The sequence below is a fragment of the Mustelus asterias genome, unplaced genomic scaffold (assembly GCF_964213995.1).
Source record: "Mustelus asterias unplaced genomic scaffold, sMusAst1.hap1.1 HAP1_SCAFFOLD_77, whole genome shotgun sequence".
Classification (NCBI taxonomy): domain Eukaryota; kingdom Metazoa; phylum Chordata; class Chondrichthyes; order Carcharhiniformes; family Triakidae; genus Mustelus; species Mustelus asterias.
This window is the reverse complement of record NW_027590136.1, coordinates 600,278-612,290: the sequence shown is the minus strand read 5'-3', so window position 1 is coordinate 612,290 and position 12,013 is coordinate 600,278. Positions and strand designations below refer to the sequence as shown.

Genomic DNA, 12,013 nt, shown 5'->3' with positions numbered 1-12,013 from the left:
GCTGGAGGATCAGAGAACTTCCGGTCCTCCAGAGTTCCCATTGGTCAACACCACAGAATGTGGGCGGGGGCGGAGCTCTCCACCGCACATGCGCAGCTTCCCCTCTCCCTTGGACATGCACAGCCCCGGGCCTTGGGGGAGTGGACAGATTCAATCTTCCTCCTGTCCTCAGCATTCCTCCTGTGGGTTAGTAACTGTTGGACTGCTTTTGTTAAACTCTTTCTGTGATTTTAAAGGGTTCAGTACTGCAATGGACACAGTTAAACAGTCCTTAAAAGAGGCCAACATCTGTGAGTAAAACACTTTCTTTTCTCCCCATTTCCATTTCTTTTCTCATTCTGGGGAAATTGGGGACTTGCAGCAGCTGAAGGGAAAGGAAGTGAATCCAGTCTGTACATTCCACACATTGTTAGTCCAGTCAGACAGACATATATCTGTCTGGCAGCCTGCATGGAGATTTCCAGCTCTCTGTGCCCAGGACAGGATGTGGAGATGCCGGAGTTGGACTGGGGTAAACACAGTAAGAGGTTTAACAAAACCAGGTTGAAGTCCAACAGGTTTATTTGGTAGCAAAAGCCACAAGCTTTCGGAGCCTTAAGCTCCTTCTTCAGGTGAGTGGGAATTCCCTTAAGGCTCCGAAAGCTTGTGGCTTTTGCTACCAAATAAACCTGTTGGACTTTAACCTGGTTTTGTTAAACTACCCAGGACAGGAAGCAGTGAGCATGGATCTGTCAATCAGCCTCAATCAGCACCTTCAGGAGAATTGGGAGGGTGAATATTAGATACAGCAGAGTGAGAATGGAGGGAGAGTGTGTGGAATGGAGATTTACAGCTTTTGGGGAATGAGAGAGGAAAGAATGCTCCATAGAAACTAGAATTGTCTGTTCTGAATTTCTATCCTGCACTGACATTGATGAATTTTTCAAACTCGTTTACAGGATATGAGAAGGTGAGGATTAACAGACCAAAATCTTGAAACAAACATCACACCAGCATCTGACACCCTCACTCAATTCATCGGACCTGAATATTATCGGCCTTTGAATCTGGAAGGAGAAATGTTTCTCTGTTCCGTCTGCGAAAACAGGTCTTTAATATCAATGTGACTGGAAAAGCACCAAGGCACAGACACACCCGAGTGAGAGTGTTCCAGTGCACTGAGTGTGGAAAGAGCTTTAACCAGTTACACAGCCTGAAAATACATCGCAGCATTCACAGCGGGGAGAGACTGTACCCGTGTTCTGTGTGAGATTTAACTGACTGTTTAACCTGGAGAGTCACAAGGACACCCGAACCATGGAGAAACGGTGGAAATGTGGGGACTGTGGGAAGAGATACAGAGCCCCCTGTGACCTGGAAATCCATCGACGCAGTCACACCGGGGAGAGGCCATTCACCTGCTCTGTGTGTGGGAAGGGATACATTCAGTTATCCCACCTGCTCAGACACAAAGTCACTCACAGCAATGAGAGACCCTTTAAATGCTCTGACTGTGGAAGCGATTTCAAACGTGCTGCGGATCTGAGAGAGCACGAGCGCATTCACACTGAGGAGAGACCGTTCAGCTGCTCTCACTGCACAAAGACATTCAGAACATCATCCAACCTGCGGCAACACCAGCGAGTTCACACTGGGGAGAGACCGTTCACCTGCTCTGTGTGTGGGAAGGGATTCACTCAGTTATCCAGCCTGCTGAAACACAAAGTCACTCACACCCAGGAGAGACCCTTTAAATGCTCTGACTGTGGGAGAGGCTTCAAAAGCTCTGGTGAACTGATGTCCCACAAACGCTTTCACACTGCAGAGGGACTGTTCACCTGCTCTGTGTGTGGGAAGGGATTCAATCGGTCATCCCACCTGCAGACACACCAGCGAGTTCATACTGGGGAGAGACCATTCACCTGCTCTGTGTGTGGAAAGGGATTCACTCAGCCATCCCACCTACAGAATCACAAAGTCACTCACAGCAATGAGAGACCCTTTAAATGCTCTGACTGTGGGAGCGGCTTCAAAAGTGCTGCGGATCTGAATATCCACCAGCGCATTCACAGTGAGGAGAGACCGTTCAGCTGCTCTCACTGCACAAAGAGGTTCAAAATCTCATCCAATCTGCAGGTACACCAGCGAGTTCACACTGGGAAGAGGCCATTCACTTGCTCTGTGTGTGGGAAGGGATTCACTCAGTCATCTGGTCTGACAACACACAAAGTCACTCCCAGCAATGAGAGACCTTTTAAATGCTCTGACTGTGGGCGTGGCTTCAAAAGTGCTGCGGATCTGATGATTCACCAGCGCACTCACACTGAGGAGAGACCCTTCAGCTGCTCTCACTGCACAGAGATTTAAAAGTTCATCCAATCTGCGGAAACACCAGCGAGTTCACACTAGGGAGAAACCATTCCCCTGCTCTGTGTGTGGGAAAGGATTCACTCAGTTGTCCAGCCTGCTGAAGCACAAAAGCACTCACACCCAGGAGAGAGCCTTTCAATGCACTGACTGTGGGACTGGTTTTGAAAGCTCTCATGAACTGTTGATTCACCAGCGAGTTCACACTGGGGAGAGACCGTTCAGCTGCTCTCACTGCACAAAGAGATTTAAAAGGTTATCCACACTGCGGATACACCAGCGAGTTCACACTGGGGAGAAACCATTCCCCTGCTCTGTGTGTGGGAAGGGATTCACTCAGTCATCCAGCTTGCTGAGACACAATGTTACTCACACCAAGGAGAGACCCTTTAAATGCTCTGACTGAGAGGCCGGACTCAAAACCTCTCAGGAACTGATGATCAACCAGTGCATTTACACAGGGGAGAGACAGTTCAGCTGCTGTGTGTGTGGGCGTGGCTTCAAAAGCTCTGGCTAATTGGTGTCCCACCAGCACACTCTCACTGCACAAAGAGATTTAAATGGTCATCCAACCTGCAGGAACACCAGTGAGTTCACACCGGGGAGAGACCATTTACCTGCTCGGTGAGTGTGAAAGGATTTACTCGGTTATCCAGACTGCACAGACAGATCATCACTCACACCCTGGAGAGAGCCTTTAAATTCTCCAACTGTGGGAGCGGCTTTAAAAGCTCTCGGGAAATGATGATCCACCAGCGCATTCACACTGGAGAGAGGCCATTCAGCTGCTTTGTACGTGGGAAGGGATTCACTCAGTCATCCAACCTGCAGGTACACAGCGAGTTCACACTGGGCAGAGGCTGTTCACCTGCTCTGACTGTGGGAAGGGATTCACTCAGTCAGCAAACTTGGTGAAACACCAGCGCTTTCACAAGTGATTACAGTTCTGGGATTATTCTTGTGAATCTTTCTTGCCCTTTCTCCAGTGCCTCTGTTTCATAGAATCATAGAAGGCCATTCGGCCCATCGAGTCTACATCGACCACAATCCCACCCAGGCCCTATTCCCACAACCCCACATATTTACCCTGTTAATCCCCACAAACATTAGTGTTAATTTAGCATGGCCAATCAACCTAACTCACACATCTTTGGACTGCGGGAGAAAACCGGAGCACCCGGAGGAAACCCACGCAGACACAGAGAGAACGTGCAGACTCCGCGCAGACAGAGAACCGAGGGCGGAATTGAACCTGGGTCCCTGGCGCTGTGAGGCAGCAGTGCTGACCACCGTGCCACAGTGCCAGTGGTTAGCACTGCTGCCTCACTCCTTTTTCTAAATGGAGATCACAAATAGAACAGTACAGCACAGGAACAGACCCTTCAGCCCACGATGTTGTGTCGAACATGATGCCAAATTAAACTAATCCCTTCAGCCTGCCCTTGGTCCATATTCCTCTATTCCTTACAAATTCATGTGCTTATCTAAAAGCCCATTAAACACCCCTACCACATCTGCCTCCACCACCGCCCGACAGCGTGTTCCAGACACCTACCACTCTGTGTGTAAAAAACTTACCCCTCACATCTCCTTTGAACTTTCCCCGTCTCTCCTGAAGTGCATGCCCCCTAGTAATAGACATTTCAACTCTGTGAAAAAGATTCTGACTGTCAACCCAATCTATGTCTCTTATCATTTTATAGACTTCTATCAGGTTTCCCCTCAGCCTCCACCGCGTCAGAGTAAATAACCCTAGTTTGTCCAGCCTGTCCTTATAGCTCACACCCTCTAATTCAGGCAGCGTCCTGGTAAACCTCTTCTGCATCCTCTCCAAATTCTCCACATCCTTCCTGTAATGCAGCGAACAGAACTGAATGTAATATTCTAAGTGTGGCCTAACCTAACTTTTATAAAGCTGCAATATGACATCCTGACTCTTGTACTCAATAAAGGCAAGCATGCCTTTGGGAGCTATGGACTTGAACCGCAAGATCCCACTGTACATCAATGCTGTTCAGGGGTCTGCCATTAACTGGATACTTACCCTGAACATTTGATCTCCCAAAGTGCAACACCTCACACTTGTCCGGATTAAACTCCATCTGCCATTTCTCTGCCCATATCTGCAGCTGATCTATATCCCGCTGTATCCTTTGACAACCTTCTACACTATCTACAACTTCATCTAGCTTTGTGTCGTCTGCAAACTTAGTAACCCACACACCCACATTTTCAGCCAAGTCATTGATATATATACCACAAATAGCAGAAGTCCCAGAACAGATCCCTGTGGAACACGACTGGCCACGGACCTCCAGCCAGAAAACATCCTTGCATCACTATTCTCTGACTTCTATGGGCAAGTCAATTCTGAATCCAAGTGGCCAAGTCACCGTGAATCCGAGTCTTCCTAACCACAGACCACAGTCAGTAAGGATAGGCAACACCTCCTACCATGATCATCCTCAACACCGGTGCCCCACAAGGCCGTGTCCTCAGCCCCTCCTATATTCCTTATACACCTATGACAGTGTGGCCAAATTCTCCTCCAACTCAATTTTCAAATTTGCTGATGGCACCACTGTAGTGGGTCGGATCTCAGACAATGACAAGATGGAGTGCAGGAAAGAGATAAAGAACCTGCTGAATTGGTGCGACAACAATAATCTCTCCCTCAATGTCAACAAAATGAAGGAGATTGTCATCGATTTCAAGAAGCATAGTGGAGAACATGCCCCTGTCTACGTCAACAGGGACGATACAGAAATGGTCGAGAACTTCATGTTTTTAGGTGTCCAGATCACCAACAACCTGTCCTGGTTCCTCCATGCTGACACTATAGTTAAGAAAGCCCACCAACGCCTCTACTTTCTCAGAAGACTAAGGAAATTTGGCACATCAGCTACAACTCTCACCAACGTTTACAGATGCACCATAGAAAGCATTCTCTCTGGTTGTATCACAGCTTGGTATGGCTTCACAGCTCCAGCGACCTGGGTTTGATTCCCGGCTTGGGTCACTGTCTGTGTGGAGTTTGCACATTCTCCTCGTGTCTGCGTGGGTTTCCTCCGGGTGCTCCGGTTTCCTCCCACAGTCCAAAAGATGTGCGGGTGAGGTTGATTGCTATGCTAAAATTGCCCTTAGTGTCCTGAGATGCGTAGGTTAGAGGGATTAGTGGGTAAAATATGTAGGGGTATGGGGGTAGGGCCTGGGTGGGATTGTGGTCGGTGCAGACTCGATGGGCCGAATGGCCTCTTTCTGTGCTGTAGGGTTTCTATGATTTCTATGATTCTGCTCTGCCCAAGACCACAATAAACTACAAAGGGTCAGGACACATATTAATGGACTCAAGAGCAGCTTCTTCACTGCTGCCATCAGACCTTTGAATGGACCTACCTCACATTCAGTTGATCTTTCTTTGCACCCTTGCTATGACTGTAATACTACATTCGGCACTCCCTCCTCCCATCCACTTCCCGCTGCCTCGGCAAAGCAGGCAGAATAATTAAGGACCCTGCCCACCCCGGACATTCTCTCTTCCACCTTCTTCCGTTGGGAAAAAGACACAAAAGTCTGAGGTCACGTACCAACTGACTCAAGAGCAGCTTCCTCCCTGCTGCCATCAGACCTTTGAATGGACCTACCTCGCATTCAGTTGATCTTTTTCTGCACCCTCGCTCTGACTGTAACACTACATTCTGCACCAGCTTCTTTCCTTCTCGATGAATAGATTATCCATTTTACTGTAATTTCCCTCACTGTGTGTCCATGTGCAGTGTGTTTAATTGGATCCTGATTGTTTTGAACTCAGTTTCTCTCTGGAGTGTGTGTCAGTGCCTTGATGATGTCACAATGTTGTCTCAATCCCCTGGCCACATTCACCATTTCATCTCCTGCTGTGTCTCAAGTAGCTGTGTGTGTTTGGGACCCGCTCTTCACTCCATCTCACCATGAATTTAGGCTTGCTATTTTTCACATGTAACAAATCACATCTGCACACTCACTCCGGTATCCCAAAATCATGTCACACATTCTTAACTCTCAGATGCACGGATGAAAAGATCAAAGTGAGTGTCTGTCTTTCTTATCTCCCCCTGTTATGGTGCTGATATTTCATGTAGTGGCCGGGCTTTCAAATGTGGATTTTTAAAAAACAAAGTTCATGGACAAAGATGCAAATATCTCCCAGAGAAAGTGATCAACTTATTCATCCCAGCTACACATTCCAGCCTTTCACTAGACTGTAGATGGATACCAGATTGATATATTTCATTCAACCACACCCAAGGTGAATTATTCCAATTTCTTTATTGTCCAGGACAATATATTTACAATATCTTTCAAACAGAAATTAAACATTCCCATTTGATTTCAGGTATTAACATATTCTGTTAGTTTGTTCTTTATTGTCAATGTCAGGCTGGGGTTGTTCTCCTTGGAGTAAAGGAGGTTGAGGGGAGATTTGATCGAGGTGGACAAGATTCTGACAGGTTTAGATAAGGTGGACAAAGAAAAGCTGTTCCCATTAGCTGATTGGACAAGGACGAGGGGGGACACAGATTTCAAGTTTCAGGTCAGAGATGCAGGGGGGGGCGGGGGGGGGATGTGAGGAAGAATATTTTGATGCAGCGAATGGTAATGACCTGGAACTCGCTGCCTACGAGGGTGGAGGAAGTGGAGACAATAAACAATTACAAAGGAAATTGGATGGGCGTTTGAGGGGTATTAGACAGAAATGCTGACTAAATATCTCTGAACTTCCTAACACCCTGTCACTCTGTGATCCTTGTGAAATCTGAAACCAGGTATTCGCAACAAGTCTCAAAGAGCATCAGCCCACTGGAGGCAAACTTTGTGAGACCAGCCAGTCCAGCAGAAAGAAACCCTCCGACCCTCCCCATTGACCAACTGTGAGAATGAACAAAATGCAGTCCTGGATGTAATTGAGAGCAGAAACAATAACAGCAGAATCCAACCCATGTGATCACACCGTGAGTTCACACCAGGGAGAGACAGTTCACCTGCTCTGTGTGTGGGAAGGAATTCACTCATTCATCTCGCCTGCTGAGCCACAATCTCACTCACGCCAATGAGATCCCCTTTAAATGCTCGGATTGTGGAAGTGGTTTCAAAAGTTCTCGGGATGTGATGATCCACCAGCACATTCACACTGAGGAGAGACCGTTCAGCTGCTAGCACTGCACAGAGAGATTTAGAACGTCATCCCACCTTAGAACCATAGAAAATCACAGCTCAGAAACGGGCCTTTTGGCCCTTCTTGTCTGTGCCGAACCATTTTTTGCCTCGTCCCACTGACCTGCACTTGGACCATGTCCCTCCACACCCCTCTCATCCATAAACCCGTCCAAGTTTTTCTTAAATGTTAAAAGTGACCCCGCATTTACCACTTTATCCGGCAGCTCATTCCACACTCCCATCACTCTCTGCGTGAACACCTGCAGGAACACCAGCGAGTTCACACCAGGGAGAGACCGTTCACCTGCTCCGTGTGTGGGAAGGGATTCACTCAGTCATCCAGCCTGCGGAGACACCAGCGAGTTCACAAGTGATGACAGGGGTTGGATTCTGCTGTTATTGCTGCTGTTGATCACATCCAGGACTGAACCATGTTCATTCTGACAGTAGGTGAAGTGGGAGGGTCGGAGGGTTTCTTTCTGTTGGACTGGCCGGTCACACGACTTTGCTTCCAGTGGGTTGATGCTCTTTGAGCCTGGGAGAGCACATTTCCACTGAAAGGACATTTATTTTATCCTGGATAGTAAATAGTGTTTTTCCTCCCACTACAGGTAGATCTAAAATAAATACAGAAAGAACTGGAAAAACACAACACGTCTTGCAGCATCTGTGGAGAGAGAAACAGTGTTAATGTTTCACACGACTGGATTGGGAATCAATCTTGTGAACCTCCTCTGAACTGCTTCCAATGCATTTATATCCTTTGTTTAATAGGAGACAAAATTGTACCCTGTGTTCAAGGTGCAATCTCAGCAACGCCCTGCACAACTGAAGCAGAACATCTTTACTTCTATGTTCAATTTCTCTCAGAATAAAGGATAACATTCCATTTATAAGAACTTTGATTTATTTGAACTAAGATTTATGGGGGTTCTCTTGTTTACAATAACCTCCCCAATCGTAAATCACACCAGGTTCCAGTGTCTTAACCATGTGGTAAGAAAGGGTATTTTAAACGGTGAATTCAGAAAGTTTATTAACCATTAAAAATGTAACAAGACAGAAAGATAAAAAAGCAAAGTATGGATCAACAGCAAAAGGAGGAAAGCTGAACTTTAACTTCTCCATCCTTCTCAAACCAGGACATGAAGTGATGGCTCTGAAAACGTGGATAACTTGTAAAACTAACAGCTCTCAACGTCTCTCTGCAGGGCACAGTGTGAGGCACTGCTGCCTCACAGCAGAGGGTTCGAGTCCCGGCTTGGGTCACTGGCTGTGCGGAGTTTGCCCATTCTCCCCGTGTCTGTGCAGGTTTCCTCCGGGTGCTCCAGTTTCCTCCCAAAGTCCGAAAGACGTGCTGGTTGGGTACATTGGCTATGCTAAATTCTCCCTCAGTTTACCCAAACAGGCGCCAGACTGTGGCGACTGGGGGATTTTCAGAGTAACTTCATTGCAATGTTAATGTAAGTCTATGTGTGACACTAATAAACAAACTATAAAAAAAGTTAACTTTTAAACACTTTTACTGAATTGGTTTCTCGAATCCCCTTTTTTATACTTTAAGAATGTAGAAAGCCATCCTCAGCTAATTGTTAGGAATTAGTGAATTGGTCTTTAACTTGTCAATAATGAAATTGATTTGGTTTTTAGCTAATTACACACATTGTCTTAATTTTAAGACATATCTTTCTCTCAAACGATATCTCTTAGCTTGGGGTAGCCTGATAATTGGGTCGACCGATAATTGGTTCACATCAGTCATTCAATGTTGAGACATCTTGAACAGGAGCCGATTCATTCCCTCCAGTCAAGGTTAACAAGTCCTTTCATCTTTCTTTATTCTGTCAGCATGGGAAGGGAACATCTGATAATTCCCACAGCATTTTAACCATTCTTAATGTGTTTATAATTCTAAGTTATAAACTTGTGTTCAAATTTACATTTCCAGCCTTTATAACATATGTATTAATGAATCATTTATTATTTAATTGTCTCACAATTAAGGCTGTCTATTTAACTAATCTGGCTGCTTTCCAATTGTGGGAACTTCAGGGCACAAAAAAGGTAGTTAGAGTCGTAGAGGTTTACAGCATGGAAACAGGCCCTTCGGCCCAACTTGTCCATGCCGCCCAGTTTTTACCACTAAACTAGTCCTAATTGTCCTGTAATATTACTCATGATCTGTGCTTCCAAGCATTTTGAATGTGCATCTACAACAAGCAAAAACATGTGATTCATGAAAGGCCCCCCAAGGGCCACATGTAGTCTGGACCACGGCCTATCAGGCCACTCCCGAGGATGAAGTGGTAATGTACCCAGTGTGTTGGGGGGGAATGAACTCAGAAGAATCATTCAACACTCAAACCTGATTCAATTGACAAACAGTTTATTGAGTTACGCCAGCGGGGAGAAGCCACAGAGGCTGACCATGTGCAACTCCATCCAACAAAGAATATCATCAATTCTTATCCAGTTACTCAGCCCATCCCGGCTGGACACAATCCAATCAGAATGGTGATAGATTACATACATTACATAGAGGTGCAATCAAATTAGTATCTGGGCATCATGGGGCTTTGTGAGCATCTCGTGAACAGATAGGTGCCCCCATCATGATGTTTTCCAGACCCCCTTATCTACCATCCTTGGGGTTTTCTTTGTACATAGACTGAGTTTGAAAGGGGTGGATTAAAAGTTTTCAAATGGATGTCAGCACCCTTCCTTTGTTTCAATCTAATGACCACACGGTCTGGGAATCATTTCTATTTAATAATCTCTCCTTTTAAACTCTTTTCTTCAGTATCCAATTCCAGAATTTTCCTTTTCATTGTGTTGTGTCAGGAATAAATCTTTGGACCTGACAGGAAGTTTAACCCAAAATCAATCCAACACAGGATTGGTCAGAGTCGTTTCATAAGTACCATATTTTAAATAACCATTATAAATTAAAACTCTCATTCTCACATGTGAGTTTTATCCGGATTAAAATTCCTGCATGTTTAGTAAAATATCCTGGAAAGGTGTCTCTGTCCAGTAAATATGGCTCCAAGTTCATAACTTTTGAAAAAAAACATTTTATGAATTACACTTCCTTTTTTAAATGTTTGATTTAAATCACAGACAGAAAAACTCAAAGCCTGAAGCGTTCAATCCACAAATATCATCCACACACAAACAGAGAAACTTAGCATGTGCTTTACAACAACAATAACCAAAATTAATTACTTAAGCATTCTTGTAATTCTGTTTTTAAACTTCCAAAAATGCCTTTAATTAAAGACTCATGGTAAGGTTAATTCCCCAGAAAGATAAACCTTAACAAATGTAGCCCAAAACAATGATAAAACACATCGACAAACATCCACATAAAACAAACAAAACACACAGATTCTCACAGCTCGTAAATTTCAAACAATGAATCCTCAGCATTCTCTCTCGCAGCTATAGCTTCTTAAAGTGACAGAGCACTACAAGCTCACAACTCCTTGATTAAAATAAGATACAAGATCCTTCATTATAACTTAACCTTTTTTAAGCCAACTTCCAAAGCCTGACTTTACAGGCAACATCTAGTCTTTGTTGATTTAAAATCCCAAACGTTACCATTTGCAAACTCTTTGTTCTTTATCTTGGGTTGAGGTGACAACACAATAAAATTCTCAGTTATTCCAAATTCCTCCAGGCTACGCTTAAAATTTCCACATTTAATTGGCTCCAATAAATCCACAATTAGAAACTAAAATAGACACGAGTTTCCGGGCGATTTAAAAACAATTTAAAAACAAGATGCCAGAGGAAAGACAGAACAGGAGAAAAGAAAAGAGGGGGAGTTGCACTTTTGATTCAGGAAAACATCACAGCAGTACTGAGAGGGGATATATCCAAGGGTTCGCCCACTGAGTCGATATAAGAAGGGGGAAATCACTTTGATAGGGTTGTACTATAGGCCCCCAAATAGTCGGCGGGAAATTGAGGAGCAAATATGTAAGGAGATTGCAGATAGTTCCAAGAAAAATTGGGTGGTAATAGTCGGAGATTTTAACTTTCCAACATTGACTGGGACAGCCATAGTATGAGAGGGTTGGATGGAGAGAAATTTGTTGAGTGTATTCAGTAGGAATTTCTCATTCAGTATGTGGATGGCCCAACTAGAGAGGGGCAAAACTTGATCTCCTCTTGGGAAATAAGGAAGGGCAGGTGATAGAAGTGTTAGTGAGGGATCACTTTGGGACCAGTGACCATAATTCCATTAGTTTTAAGATAGCGATGGAAAATGATTGGTCTGGCCCAAAAGTAAAAATTCTAAATTAGGGCAAGGCCAATGTTGATGGTATCAGGCAGGAACTTTCGACAGTTAACTGTGGGAAGGCAAAGGGACGTCTGGTAAGTGGGAGGCTTTCAAAAGTGTTTTAACCAGGGTTCAGGGTAAGCACATTCCTCTTAGAGTGAAGAGCAAGGCTGGGAGAAGTAG

The 12,013-nt window shown here is 45.0% G+C and overlaps 1 protein-coding gene and 1 pseudogene across 1 annotated transcript in view; one reads left to right on the top strand and one right to left on the bottom strand.

The window, feature by feature from the left end:
- The window catches only part of LOC144483765 (uncharacterized), an 85,481-nt gene that overhangs the window by 42,933 nt on the left and 30,535 nt on the right, over window positions 1-12,013 (top strand). The gene's annotated exons all lie outside the window — the stretch shown is intronic.
- LOC144483730 (uncharacterized) overlaps window positions 1-12,013 on the bottom strand; it is a 68,519-nt pseudogene that overhangs the window by 48,888 nt on the left and 7,618 nt on the right.